This window comes from Arvicanthis niloticus, chromosome 11, assembly GCF_011762505.2.
Source record: "Arvicanthis niloticus isolate mArvNil1 chromosome 11, mArvNil1.pat.X, whole genome shotgun sequence".
NCBI lineage: Eukaryota > Metazoa > Chordata > Mammalia > Rodentia > Muridae > Arvicanthis > Arvicanthis niloticus.
Genome location: NC_047668.1, coordinates 27410614 through 27426359, shown reverse-complemented (window position 1 = coordinate 27426359; position 15746 = coordinate 27410614).

The following is a 15746-nucleotide window of genomic DNA, read 5'->3' as shown; positions in this document are numbered from 1 at the left end:
AGGCTGCAGATATTGTCACAATAGTATATGCCAGGCACACGAGAGTTTACCCTCGAGTATTTCCCATAAGGAGAACCGTCTCCAAAGCACTCAGATGCAACTCTTTAGAACAAAGCCAAGATTTCCACGAAATGGGTAAGCTGCCTGAAGGATATAAGCATGGGAGAGCTGGCCTCAAATTTATCTGCTGTACAGCAGTGTAGACAAGGAAGAGATGCCCTCCCCAATCTTTGCCCCTTGCCAACTACAGCAGGCAGAAGACTTGACCCTGGCATCATGAAAGCAGAAGAGCTGTTCCTGTCCTTCACCTGCTACAATACTTAAGAGAACAGGCTAAGGAGAGGTGCCTTCTTCCCATATCTCATCCCCAGCCACCTATGGCAGACAGGAGAGTTGACCCTGGGGTCATATGAGTGAGAGAACTGGCCATGTTCCTCACTAGCTCTAACACCTGGGAAAGTAAGCCCTTCACCTCATGTTGGCACCAGAGTAAAACTGGCCCAGATTGTTGGAGTTGCCAGTAAGCCAGTCCCAATGGGGTAAGAGTGGGAAATCCGACCAGGCTGACGAGCTCAGATACATCTCAGGCCCAGATCCAGGCTTTGAATTGGCCCACCTCACATTTACCCCATCAATGAACTATTGGAGCATCTGAACAGATTGTTCTTATAGACCCAAAAGTACAGAAACTCCATGACACAACAGGATATCTGAGAGGAGTCCCAGTAAAATTTCAGTATTGATAGAGTAGCAAAAGCCAGAGGCCTTGTCCCAGACCAAGAAGTCTTCGTAATGAACATTTGTAAGCAAAGAAGTGTGGTCAAAAGGGTACACTGTGGGACACACTGTGTCACATTACAGCTTCCACAATGAGATTTTTCTGTTGGGGGAGATGTTGTAAGGGTGGAGGGCAGGTATGAGGAGAGGGACAGATAGATAAGTGAGACTGAGGTACACAATGTGAAATTAACAAAGAAAAGGATTTTTTTCTAAAGATTTCATCTTATACAAATCAGAATGGATCACTAAAAAAAAGACAGCTGTAGGCTTAGAGTTTTCTAAACCTACTTTAATAAGGGTTCTTAAATGCTTTAACCTCCCTTCTAGCCCACTACCCACCAGAGGCAGTGGAAAGGAAAAATTAATAGGACAAAGGAGGATGTGGACCTGTTTAGAAATGGTTCTTTAGGGCAATTCCAATCTTTGTTGCCAGGATATCAGCAATTGAGTTCAGAAGAATCAGCAGGAGTAGCTTCATCCACTCTCAGTCACCATTAATGAATCAATAATGGCAGTTTGAGCCAGTAGAAACCTAGAGGTTCTGCCAATCAAAGAAAGCAAGGTGAACCAATGCCACAACATCTTTACTGTCCATTGGGTTATACTTTTATCCTTTCCAAATATCAGGTGTCCTCTCAAGCATCCACTGTAGTGAAACATCATATGCCTCTTTTTCAGGGAGTTTCAAAAAAAAAAAAAAAAACCAGTATGTGTCTGTTCTCAGGAAGATATTCTTTCATGTGTCTGCATCAGCAAAAACATCTCATAAGAAAGTTTCCAGAAAAAAATCACATGACACAACTGAGTCTCCAAACAATCCAGGAATTTTCACATCTCATGTTGATGAGAATGTAGGGTAAAGGGGACATTCATTCATTACTGGTACGAGTACAAACTTATAAAGCTACTATGAAAATCAATATAGTGGTTCCTCAGTAAGCTTGAGATCACTCTACCTCAAGTTCCAGCTCTGTCAAAGGACACTTCATCCTACTTTAGAGGATCCTGGTCAACCATGTTCATTAATGCTCTACTCATAACAGCCAGAAATTGGAAACAACTTAGAAGTCTGTCAGCAGATAAATGGATAAAGAAAATGTGCTACATTTCCTTAAGAAATGCTCAACATCCTTAGTCATCAGGGAAATGCAAATCAAAACAACACTGAGATACCACCTCACACCAGTCAGAATGGCTAAGATCAAAAATTCAGGTGATAGTAGATTTTGGCGACGATGTGAAGAAAGAGGAACACTCCTTCATTGTTGGTGGGGTTGCAAGCTGGTACAACCATTCTGGAAGTCAGTCTGGTGGTTCCTCAGAAAATTGGACATAGTACTACCTGAGGACCCAGCTATAGCACTCCTGGGCATATACCCAGAAAATGCCCCAACATATAACAAAGACATATGCTCTACTATGTTCACAGCAGCCTTATTTATAATAGCCAGAAGCTGGAAAGAACCCAGATGTCCTTCAACAGAGGAATGGATACAAAAAATGTGGTACATTTACACAATGGAATATTACGCAGCTATTAAAAATAATGAATTTGAGAAATTCTTAGGTAAATGGGTGGAACTAGAAAATATCATCCTGAGTGAGGTAACCCAATCACAAAAGAACACACATGGTATTTACTCACTGATAAGCGGATATTAGCCCAAAAGTTTCAAACAACAAAGATTCAACAGACCACGTGAAGTTCATGAAGAAGGAAGAACAAGTGTGGATGCCTAGGTCTTTCTTAGAAGGAGTAACTAAACACTCAAGGGAGCAAATATGGAGACAAAGTGTGGGACAGAATCTGAAGGAGAGGTTGTATGGAGACCATTCCACCTGGGTATTCATTCCATGTGCAGTCACCAAAAATAGACACTGATATGGATGACAGGAAGGGAAAGCTGACAGCAGCCAGATAAGGCTGTCTCCTTAGAGGAGAGTCTGACATACCCAGAGGCAGATACTCGCAGCTAACCATTAATCGGATCAAAGGTTCCCAATGAAGAAGTTAGAAAGTGAACTGAAGGAGCCAAAAGGGTTGGTGGCCCCATGAGGAGAGCAACAATACCAACATGCCAGAGCTCCCCAGGCTCTAAACCACCAGCCTAGGAGCACATAGGGAGGGACCCATGACTCAAGCTGTATATGTAGGGAAGGATGGCCTTGTTGGGCATAGGTGGGAGAGAGGATGAACACTGAGTGTGTATGGGGTAATCTGAGGGTGGGGAGAGGGAGTGGGGGGTAGGTGGGTAAACACCCTCATAGAAGCAGGAGGAGGGGGGATGAGATAAGGGGTTCCTGGGTGGTGAGGGGAATGCAGTAAGGGGATAAAATTTGAAATGTAAATATTACATCCAATAAAAGAGGGGAAAAAAAGAAAAGCGGTTAGAACCAACATCCTTAATAAAATGTCAGCCCTCTTAAAAAATTATCTTGATACTAAAATTTGTTTTGAGAATTGGAAATTGCAGAATAATCAGCCTTGGTGTATCTACTCATCAAGCAAGCTGGGCAGACCTGCTCAAACCTCTGAGGTCCTGGAATTCTATCTGGATGCAGTGAAGACACAGCATCAGAGGCTTATCAATTTACTCTTCCCCCACTCCTCTTATAATATCTCAATGCCGATAATCAGCTTGAAGAAGCTAATGAAGAGTCAACACCCCTATTCCCTGGGCTTGGGGACTAAGGTGGTAAATGTTGAGCTGTCTTTCTAGGGAAAAGTAGTGGTTTTGTGGGCATAGAGAGGATCAGCTAGGATTTATTGCATAGCCATAACCTATTGGTAGAAATCTGTACAATTATTATCAAGATGAAGATATAATTTCTTAAATGGCACCAATTTACTTTGATTACAAATTTTAAGGTTTTCATTGGTACGAGCTTCTTATTGATATAAAAGTGAGATGAATATTGTTACTCTCATAGGCATTGTACCAGTATAACACATTTAGGGATACAAGGCTTAGATGCAGTCCTTCTTTAACTTTTTTAACAGATTTGAGATAGTTAGCCTGTGAGTTAAGGGACTATAGCAAATTCATGGCTTGGAGTTTATTGTTAGGGTGTTTTCTATGTTTTATTTAGAAATAGCTGAGTGGAGTTAACAGACAACAGTCCAGATTACCTTACATGGATAGTTGGTTTTCAAAACGTCAGAAGTCCACAGAATTGAAGTGACAAACATTTCTGTATTAATGTTCATTTTGATTAGAGACCTGTCTGCTCCTGACAGCTTCATATATTGAATTCTAAGAAGAAATTGAGCATCTTTGGAGTTACTCCAGTTGTGGTGAGACAGCCACTAGATAAGAATTGCCTCTTTCCATCTACAGACAAATTACTGTCCAGAAAAGGACACACTTGCAGTATAGTCAACTGATTATATCTGCCTAGACAGAGTAATCAGCCCTTAATAATTCTGCAGCATTAAGGTCTGTCAGATGATCCTGGGCCAGAAGGCGGAAGAACAGATGCTCCAACGTTTCATAGTAGAGGGAGTGTCCAGGTGTTCAGAGGTCTCTATAAATTGGCTAAGTTTTAGAAGCTATGCTTTGTGCTTCCCACAATTACAGTTAACTCAGTCATTCTGGATTTCTGACGGGGTTGAAAACTTATAGCCTCATAGCCAATCCTGGCTATTTACCTTGAGAGAAAAGATTTGAGTGGATGGTCGTCAGATGACTTTCATCCTAAAGCCAAGGAAAAAGCCAGGTTCAGAACTAAGTGTTTCAGTTAGGATAGATGACAGAGGTTCTGGTTAGTCAACAAAATGATGGACTGGGTATTAGGTACAAACTGGCATAATTATGCTCTAATTGTATTTTGAGAGAAAAGTTTCATTTTAACAGGAAGGGTGATATGTAGGAGGAGCTAAGGTGGGAGGACTACTGAGAGGAAGAGAAGGAGTAAGGAGAGGAGGAGAAGAAGGAGAGGAGAGGAGAAGCTAGGTGATGAAAGAGAGAAAGAGGGGGGAGACAGGGAGGCAGATGTTCACGTATCTCCACCAGTCAAAGATAGTTGATATATCTAGGTTGGGTAGTGAGTTACACCTCTGATTGAGCATTACCAAACTTATAAAGTCTTTGATTAACATTTTAAAAAAAATGTATAAATGCAAAGAGGAAAAGGGGATAGGGGTTTTCTGGGGGGGGATGGGGAAAGGGGATGCCATCTGACGTAAATAAAATATCCAATAAAAAAATGAAAAAAATAGAAAATATGCTACATTTTAAAAAAATGAAAAAAAATTTTTCAGTCACTTAAAAATGAATTCATGGAAATTGCATAAAAATAGATGTAACTAGAAAAAATTATCCTGAGTAAATTAAGTCAGACCCAGAAAGACAAGCATGACATCTATTTGTTTATATGAGGTTGCTAGCTGTTAAGTCATTAAGAAACATGCTACAATTTATATAACCACGGAGGTTAGTCAGAGAGTAAGAGTCTAACGGGAATGGGTATCTCTTAATAGAAAGGGTAAATAGAGTAGGTAGGTATGAATGAATAAGGGGTGACTGTGATGAGAAGATCAGAGAAGGGGAGAAAAGACAAAGTGAGTGATTGAAGATGTTTAGTGACAGTTGAAACTAATAACCTTTTGAGGAGTCATATGGAAAACCTAACAGAGTAGAAGCTCACAACAATATATGCATATATGAAGGCAATCTACATGAAATCAGAAAATAACAGGGGAGACAGAGCTAGAAATCTCATTACCAAGTGAAGCTTCCAATAGTAGGAATATTTTGTATCTAATTGAGTTGCTGGCCAAATGGGTCCCATAAGAACCCCAAACAACCCAAGCTATTGACAAAGCTATTGGTGACTCTCCACAATCTGATAGCAAGGTGCTATTTCTAAAGACATCTACATGACTAAGTAAACAAAAAGAAATTAAGCTGGTGACTTACTTATAGTCTTTACCACTACAAACTAGTCTACAAACTAGTCTCCATGTTACCAATCCAGCTAGAGACCCTTTAATCTACAAGAGTAATCTACATGACTAAGTAAACAAAAAGAAATTAAGCTGGTGACTTACTTATAGTCTTTACCACTACAAACTAGTCTACAAACTAGTCTCCATGTTACCAATCCAGCTAGAGACCCTTTAATCTACAAGAGTAACCTGCCTGAAAAAACAGTGGTGCAATAGTGATACAAATTTTGTGGGGGTAACCAACCACTACCTGATTTAAGTCCCATTCCATGAGGTGGAATGCACATTCAGTGTTTTTTAAGTAACCAAAACCTGAGACTAGATAGGCCAAGGACCGAGAGTAAAACCAAATACTACTATTCTGCTAAAGGAAGTAAGCAATAAAATGGCTCCTATACACACATGGTATGCACTCACTGTTAATCGGATACAACTCACAAACCACATGAAGCTCATGAGGATAAAAGACCAAAGGGTGGGTGCTTCGGTCCTTCTTAGAAGGAGTGACAAAATACTCATGGGAGCAATTATGGAGACAAGGTGTGGGTCAAAAACAAAAGGAGGGGCCATCTGGAGACTGCTCCACCTGGGTATCCAACCCATGTGCAGTCACCAAAGAAAGACACTGATGTGAATGCCAGGAAGTGCATGCTGACAGGAGCCTGATAGAGCTGTCTTCTTAGAGGTTTGTCAGAGCCTGACATATACAGAAGTAGATGCTCTCAGCCAACCATCAAACTGATCATAGGGTTCCCAATGGAGGAGTTAGAAGACTGAAGGAGCTGAAGGGGTTTGCGGGGCCCCATGGGGAGAGCAGTAATATGTTGGGGGCCGACTTTTAGCAGAAAGTGGCTATCACCTTTGCAGCCATTTTGAGCCATATACCCTGGCATGAGATTTGAATTACAATAGCCTTGGTTAATCTTGGTTTAGATACCTTGAGATTAAAGGTGCGTGAGATTAAAGGAGTGTGAGATTAAAGGTGTGTGACTTAAGAGTATGATTTAGAAGTATAGAGATCAGAGTTAGAGACAAGACCTAAGAGCATGATTAAAGGTGTAACTTAGAGGCGTGGCTTAGAAGTAAGATATATAAAAGGCAGAGACAGAACAGATCAAAAATCAGACTATATATAGAAGACAGAACCAGATGACAGACTATAGAGGGAGAATCAGACAGGAGACACTTAGAGGAAGAGAGACTGAAGAATAAACGGGATTGAATCACACCCTGTCTGGTCTCCATTCTTTGAGTCTGCCCTCACCCTCGCTCTTGCTGAACCCCGACCCGCAGACCAGAGCAGCAGCTTGGGCCAGGATACAGTGGCCATCCAAACGTGGGACGGCCCGGGCCTCAACATTTTGCCTGGGCTGCAACATTTATTTTGGTGCCCAACGTGGGGCTAGTGTGGACCCCAACATTATTTTGGCGCCCGAACAGGGACCTGAGCTTGGGCCTCAACAGTAATACTAACCAACCAGACCTCCAGGTTCTAAACCACCAGCCTGGGAGCACATAGGGATAGAGAGGGCCCCATGGCTCCAGCTGTGTATGTAAGGGACGATGGCCTTGTAGGACATAGGTGGAAAAGGAGGTCCTATGAAGGCTGGATGACCCAGTGTGGGGAAATTGGAGAGCAGGGAGGTCAGAGTAGGGGCACATCCTCATAGAAACAGGAGGAGGCATGATGGAATGGGGTTTCCTTTTTGGGGGTAATGGGGAAAGGGGATAACACCTGAAATGTAAATAAAATATCCAATAAAAAATTAATTTAAAAAAACCTCAGTGGCATCTTTGGAGGTTTTTTGTTCATAATGTTAGGCCATTTTTTTTTAATCCTATAGATTATGTGTATATATATATATATATATATATATATATATATATATATATATATGGTTCTGGTTTTCTGGTTTTGTATTTTTATGGGATTCCTAAATGTGAAAACATGCATATCTCCATGTCTATGTGTATTTCTTGTGCGTTTTCCTGTTTGGTTTGGTTTGATTTGGGTTGGGTTGGGTTTTATTTCTGTTTGGAGGGCTTGGGGGGGGTGGATTGTTGTTGTTTTGTGTTTTGTCCTATACTGATTTTTTAAAATCTTATTTTGTAGTTTTGTGGGTGCCAGCCTTCTTTCTCTCTCAGGGTGTTCAGATAACGTTGCATACTGGGCTGGAAGAGTGAAGCAGAGCCCAGAGCAGGTGAGATCTGCAGGATTCTGGTTTGGCTGGATATGTTTTGGAGGAGTGGGGCAAAGTGAGGGAGTTTCTCAAAGGATTTTAGTGTTACAGCTCTTTTCCATGCTGCTCAGTGAAACAGCTGTTTTAGAGAATCTTCAGTGAATCAGCTTGTGGGCACACACCATATTTATGGTAGACAAGGATTATATATGAACTTTTGACTGGAGTTTAAAGTAAGTACAGTAAATGCCTCATTTGCATGGAGAAGCAGTCTGGAATCCCACATATTTGTTGGGCAGCCTCTTATTGGAAAAGAAGAAGTTGAACTTGTAAGTTTGCCAAGGTCTACTCAAACTCCTTCAGGTAGAGGGTATGAGGGTCAGGCTTCTCAAATATGGTCAGGCAAAGAAGAGAAAGCCCTGCTAGAAAAAGAAGGTCTCCATTTTGTGCCAAGCTCAGAGGAAGTGGTAGGCTGAAACCTTAAATAGAAGTGTTTCTCTACATATTTTATTTAATTTCATTATTATTTCTGATATAGCTGTTTGTTTTCTAAGGAATGAATGGGAAGGAAGGTGGGGAGAAGGGAGAGGTGACCCTATAATCATAATGTATTCTATGAAAGAAATCTATTTTCAATAAAAAGAAAAAGAGAAAGAAAAAAATTCCTTGCTACTCTTACCAGTTTTGGTATATGCTAACTGAAGCCTTGGTGTGTCTAGGATTTTGGAAATGAAACTGAGATCTGTATGACTTGATTTTCTTTTCCTAATTCAATTCCATAGTCCATGATAGTTCAAATTACAAAGGGTGGCACTTACCCATAAACATCAGAGCTGAGTCTCCTTTATCTGCAAGTAGGTTTTTTTGTTTTGTTTTAATCTATTTCATCTACTCACCTCTATTATGCGACTTGTTTCATTTACTGTTTTATAGAGCCACACAAATATAGTTAAACTAAGTTAGTTACACAATTATTTAGCTGTTTAATTTTGATAGATTGTGAAACATTCTCTATTCCATGTGTATTGAAAAGACATTTTAAGTAAATAAATAGTAATTATTGCAAACAATATGTATTTTAGCCTCCATACAACCCTGTAAACTTTTAAGATAACAGTCAAATCAGATTAACATAGAAAATATTCTAAACAAGGAAAAAACAAAGACAGTGTGTTTAAAAGATGCGACAGTGACCCACAATACCCTAGGAAGTATGAATGATACTTTTCCAAAAGTTTTCTTCCATAGTCAAATGAACTTACTTCATGATCTTGTCTTGGGAACTAAAGCTAAAAATGTTTACTTTGATGGAAGACAAAGTCATAGCCCTATGAAGAATATGTTCCTTTCTAAGTGAACAAATAACCAGTGACAGTTCAATAAATATCTTTGAACTGTATGGAATCAAAAATTAACAAAGTAACATAGACACTTCCAGCCTTAACCTAAACAAATCTTCTTGGAAAGGAATCAGTTCCCAATCCCTCATCTTGCTAGTAAACTATGGGTTTACAGGACCCTCAGGTTGCATTCTTTCCCATTCTCTAATATCTAAGGACCAGAAAGATCTCAGAAGCCTGTACTTTCCCTTTGCTTGTGAACCACATTATGACCCCTGTCAGTGTAGATTAGTGCCTGACACATAACACACTTGCAGAAACACACACATTTTACCAAGAGTCTAATAGGAATACAAAAAGAGGAAAGAAGAGAAAAGAAGAGGAGAGGAGGGGAAGGAAAGTGAGGGAAGGTGAGGGAAAGAGAAGAGAGAAGTAAGAAGTGAGAAGAGAGAAGAGAGAAAAAAAGATAATAATGTCTTCTCAAAAGTTTTGTGTCTGGGTTTTCTCTTTTCTATCAGCAGCATTGTGCTCTAGCAATATGGCCCTAAAAACTTGTTATGGTCCATAACATGATAGGGAGGTTGAAAAAGTACAAAAACCTTCATCTCTAGTTTAAGATAAGATACTAAACTTTATAAAATATTAATGAATGGTTTTATACAAGTCATGTAAGTTCTGTTTTTATCGAAATACAGTTATTCTAATTAGAAAATTCATTGATATCTTTGGCAGATTTTTAAAATTCAAAGATGCAGTTCTAAGTGTTATATTGTCCAAGTGATCTATAGTTCACCAACTATAATCACTTGTAAAGTTAAACAATGAACTAAAATTATGAGATTAAAAACTCCCTCATAGTGAGGGTTTGGCTGTGGGATAACACACAGTATAATGAGGCTGTGTGAAAGGCTTTGCACATCAGCAGGAGTATGCAGGTTATCCAATGACAGCTTTATAATGAACTTTTGCAGTACATAGATGGAGGAAGAGCAGAGCTCCTGGATCTGCTCTGGAGCCTGAGTAGCTGGATGCCCAGTCCATCATTACCACCAACTGAGGAACCACAAGGGGCATAGAACTTACTTTGTCTGCACCCCAGTTTCTCAACATTAAAATGTGAAGAATGCATAATAGTCACCTTGTGGTACTCTTAGGAGGATCATTGAGGGTTTGAAATGATACAGGATGTGAAGTAATTGCTCTATAAATGTTAAGTACTATCATCACTTAGAAGCCTATGACAAACATGTCAGTCATGTATTTTGTATTAACTTCCTTGTGGAAAGAAATTGCTGTATTCTAATTGTGTTAAGAAATACTGGCTATGCATTCTTTGTTAGGGTGTGGTCATTGGTGGGTTTCCCATCCTCTAGTGGATGCCTCAACTCCTATACATTTCAACAGCACTTATTCCATTTAGAATGTTATTGAAGAAGAAAAAGAGAAGTAAAATGAGGAGCAAAAACAGGAGGAGGAGAAGGAGGAGAAAGGAGGAGGAGAAAAGGGAGGAGGAGGAGGAGAAGAAATTAATATTAGAAAGGGGACTTTGGGACGAATATGGAAGTTATAAGATGTATGAGAGTTTAAATGATCATATTTCATGAGATACATGTATAAAATCTCAATAATAAAAATTTAAATATTAAACTCCAGTACTTTTGGGGTATTTTTCTTCTGAATCTCAGAAGTCTGCTTGAGTATGCAGCCTCTAGATGGCAGGAAACAAAAGCCCCTTCTGTTTTGAAGTATAAAGTACTCAGTCATATCATAATAAAATAATTTTATTCTTATTTAAGAGATCTTAGAGAAAGCTATATGGATAGACAATAATGTTCTGGCTATACTTAAACACATTCTTTATACTTAAATGCAAAAAGAAATATAAGCACAAGAGAGAGGCAATCAGCAATTTTTCTCAAAGATTTAATTCTTTGGTTTAAGAAAAACATTTCTTTGTATATGAATTTAATAAATTAGAAGAAAAGGACTTGGGCTATGTAAATATATACAACTTCTTCACTGATAGTCATTTCTAGGGATAATATTTAGCACTTCGTTGTATAAGATATAATGGTTGAGATAATACAGTCTCATTACATTTCTTTAGGATCATCACAATTTTTATAGCTACCATGAGTCTCATATAAACATTGAAAGTGAATGACATTTTAATACATTTAATTCATACAAGCCATCAGTGTTGACAGCATATGGCCTAATAACTTCTAGAAAAGTCAATTTATACACTCTACTAGGTGACTTGCGGTGATAATATTAAATTATTTTTGCTTCTCACCACTTTAAAACATGCCAACTACCATACCAGGAGTTATATCTATTCTCCTGGTTAACATGTTTATGACTGAGAAAATGCAGCTATTTATTCAAAATAACAAAACCAGTAACAGAGGACACCCCAGAACTGAACTCTGAGGCCTGGCTATGGCCATCATATGTTTGTGAAGGGAACAAGGGCTTAGGTGAGCTTCCTGGTTTAATTTAACAGGAATTTGCCTTGAATTTCCTTTAAACCATTTATAGAATAAGAATAAATTCTTCTAGTCTTGAAAATTTCTCCACAAGTTATGCAAAAGATCCTTTCAAAAACTGACCTAGGAATACAATGTTAACTAAAAAGAACTGGTTTTATGTATTTAGAAATTTTGTGGACAAAATTAACAAAATAGAGCTTCCATTTGTTTTTACAATTATTCTGCAAAAATTAGTCCAGTGAGTGAGGAAAGTGTGGAAGGAAACATTTTCTAGATGTGATTTAATTTTACTAATGTCTAGCATCAGTATTATAGTGTTCTGAGAAATGCATTATTACAATTACTGAGCCAGTAGTGAAATCTTCACATTTATACTACAGCAGCTAATGCCTGTTTGAGTGCTTGCTTCACATTATGCAGGAAAGTAGATGTGTTGTTGCATTGAATTACAATCACAGCCTAAGTATTAGTAATACACTCTTTCTAAAGTTAGGAATGAAGCCAAAGAAGACAAGGCTGAAGTCACAGCTAGAGAATGATGATGCTAGGCCTTGAATCCCTCCTGTAAATCTCTCATTAGACCTAACACTCTTGCCATTCTGTCAAATTGTCTCCAAGGTATTTTCTCATCTTCTGAAAAGCTCTTAGTGAATTAATCCTTCCCTTCCTGATTGAGCTTCTGGAGAAACATAGAATGAGGAAATAGAGTTTGAGTCTGATTAATAATAACACAGTCATACCTAGACTTTGTGTCTTCTATTCCTCATTATTTTAGCATGTATTAGTTCTCTCAGATGACCATAGCCAGATGTTTGTATTGCATTACTCATTCCCAGTCTTTGCTTTGATTTAGTTGTTGAACTGTCCCATCTCAGGGCCCTCAGCTATTTTTTTTAACTTAGCAATGAAATTTAAGTAGAAAGAAAAATCAACCATGAGTGTTTATCCACCTGCCAAGAGTCTGTCTCTTCTTTTTGGTTCTAACTCCCTGAAGGCCCAGAGTTTCCCCCATGGACCTTCTATTTGTCCTACTTCAGTGAAATTTCCACATTGAGAATTCCTACAACCCTCCCAGCCCTCTGAGTGTTTTGCTTTGTTATATCTTGAAAATATGAGCATGCTCTTGTCATTAAAGAGTGTCACTATTTTGTGTTCTTTCCCATTCCATTATAGTTGCCTTTTATCGTCATTTAAAATTATTTTCTAAACTTTTCTATGGTTTTAGAATATTGAGTTTATTCAAAATTATATTTTTATTCAAAATTCATGCAAATGAAAGTCTAAATTTTAAAACTGTATTATCAGTCATGACTGGGAATGCCTCCCTAGAATTGTCTTGATATTACTCAACTCACCTCAAATTTATCTTTCTAATCTTCAGTTTCATCCACTTGCCTTAGTAACACAGTCACAGATTCTTCAAAAAGATCAAAAATCAATAGTAGAAAAATACTTTTAACATTAAGGTCTATAGTTGGCAGCTAAGTAATTCAATAATATAGTTAACATCACATGATCCTAATTGTTCATTGGTATGGATATATGCAAATAGCTAATACATGTTCTTAAATCGATTTGATTTTTTTTCCATTTTCATTATTCTATTCATCTGTAAACTCCAGGACTGCTGGTATTGTCATTCTAGTCCATAAAGGCTTCTGCCTACTCAGCTAGAAGATGCAGCAGAACCAATAAATGTAATGGACTTTTATCATATTTTATAGTATGTTTATAAGCTAACAATGTAATTACTTAAAACAGAGAGGGTGCCAGACATAACACTTCCCTACACTCATTAAATTATATGAATTATGTGACACTCATTGAATTATATGAATTATGTGTAAATTCCATTGAAAAACTATTAAATATAGAATTGTTATTTCTCTTAAATTTTTTCAAAAGTAACTGCTGTACACTAGATGTAGATATTCAGATTTTAAATCTAAATCTGAAAGGGATCTGCAAACTAATATTGCTTATTATAGAACTAATAAGAAAGACAGCTGTGAGTGACAGTAACCAAAAAGCTATAGAACTCACAGGGCCACAAGAACATCCCCAGATTCCATACCTGAGTCACAATCCAACTACACTAAGCAACATTAAAGGTTTCTTAGGGAAAAAAAAAACAAACACAAAAATTTCTGTCCAGTAAAAGTTAAGTCTCTATTGCTAGAATCACAATGCACTTCAGAAATGGGGTTTGAAAACCCATGAGCTAGGACTGACATATAACTTTCATGGTATTGGAAGGCAACATACAAGTTCCTAAAGGATGGAGGGAACCAACAATCCTACCCAGCTATGATGCCTATGAATAGTATCAACAAACAGCATATAGTCACAATAACCCTATGAGTGCTGTAGTGGCACACATACCTTGACAGTAACCAATAACTCTTTAATTGAACTTAAGACCTGTTCAACAAGAGTGAAACAATACCTAGTACTAATATAGCTATCTATTCTATGTTAGTGAAATCATGGTTATTAGAGGAAAACCACTAATTTACTAAACCAAAACCAGATGAAAACCACTACAAAAAACCATAGCCAATCAAAAGGCAGTTGTTAAGCCATACCCTAATGAATACAACTGTCTCCAAAATAGTCCTGCATCTCAGGGTCAATGTACATTGAAGAAAAGGTGGCAAAAAGGTTCTAAGACCCAAAGAATGAGGGAGTTTGCTGTGAGATTATGTATTCTAGAAACATCAGAGATATACTCATAAAGTTTCACCATCCTGACTGCCAAAACACGATCTGAACAAGGATTGCACCAGCTAACATGCCAAACTGGACTGTGAAAATCCTATGAGATCTGAAAACTACACAAGATCTATATGTAACTGAGCAAAGCTGGGAATGAAAAATGTGGTCCTCCCCAAGGAAGAGCACACAAACTGAATACTGAGTGTCAAACACTAGGCTCTGAAAACACACATGCAAGTAACATTATATTGACTGAACAGGTTATATTTCAGAGTATTTACACATATACAAATACATATATACAAGCAAAAATAGGTAATGAAAAATCCCATGAATTTGAAGAAGAGCATGTATATGGGAGAGTTTAGAGGAAGACAGAAAAGAAGAAACATTGTAATTGGATTACAATCTCAAAAATAAATAAGAAAGAATGAAAAAGAATGCTTCTGTCTTTGGCATAAAAGATATGTGCTACTGAAAAAGAACTAAAAAAGAAAACCCAACCAAACTATAATTTATTCAAAGATGATTGACAATATTAACATTTTAGTATATTTTCAAATTTTTGATTATGGAATTTATGAGATGTCAATAGATCAAATCTTACAGAGGTTAATCTTGTATTGAGCATTATTACCTTTCATGATGTATGTATGGTTTGATGCAGATTTTATACCTCTACAAATTTAAAAAATATTTAGAAACTTATGTAAAAGAGCATTATGTACTTGTGTATGTAGTGATATACATGTGTAGATTGGTGCATAAACAAATAGTTTGTATATATGCTGATATGTGTCTGCAAAAATATATACAAATTATTTCAGCTTTAAATATCAGACTTTTTCTAAATTTCAAATCAAAATTCATCATTCCTTAAGTATCTACATAATACCTTATTATATAGCTATGTCGTGGGTTTTGAACACATAAGTCACTCCACTAGGTGAAATTTAGTGTTTCTTCTTTACTTCAGAAATAACAATGTATAAAATACCATTTTGCACCATTTTAGTATATATATTATATATTAATTATATATTTATTATATATTATATATTTATTAATTACATATTACATATTACATATTACATATTACATATTACATATTACATATTATATATTAATTATATATTATATATTATATATTATATATTATATATTATATATTATATATTATATATTATATATTATATATTATATAATGTATTAATTATATATTATATATTATATTTTATATATTATATAATGTATTAATTATATATTATATAATGTATTGATTATATATTAT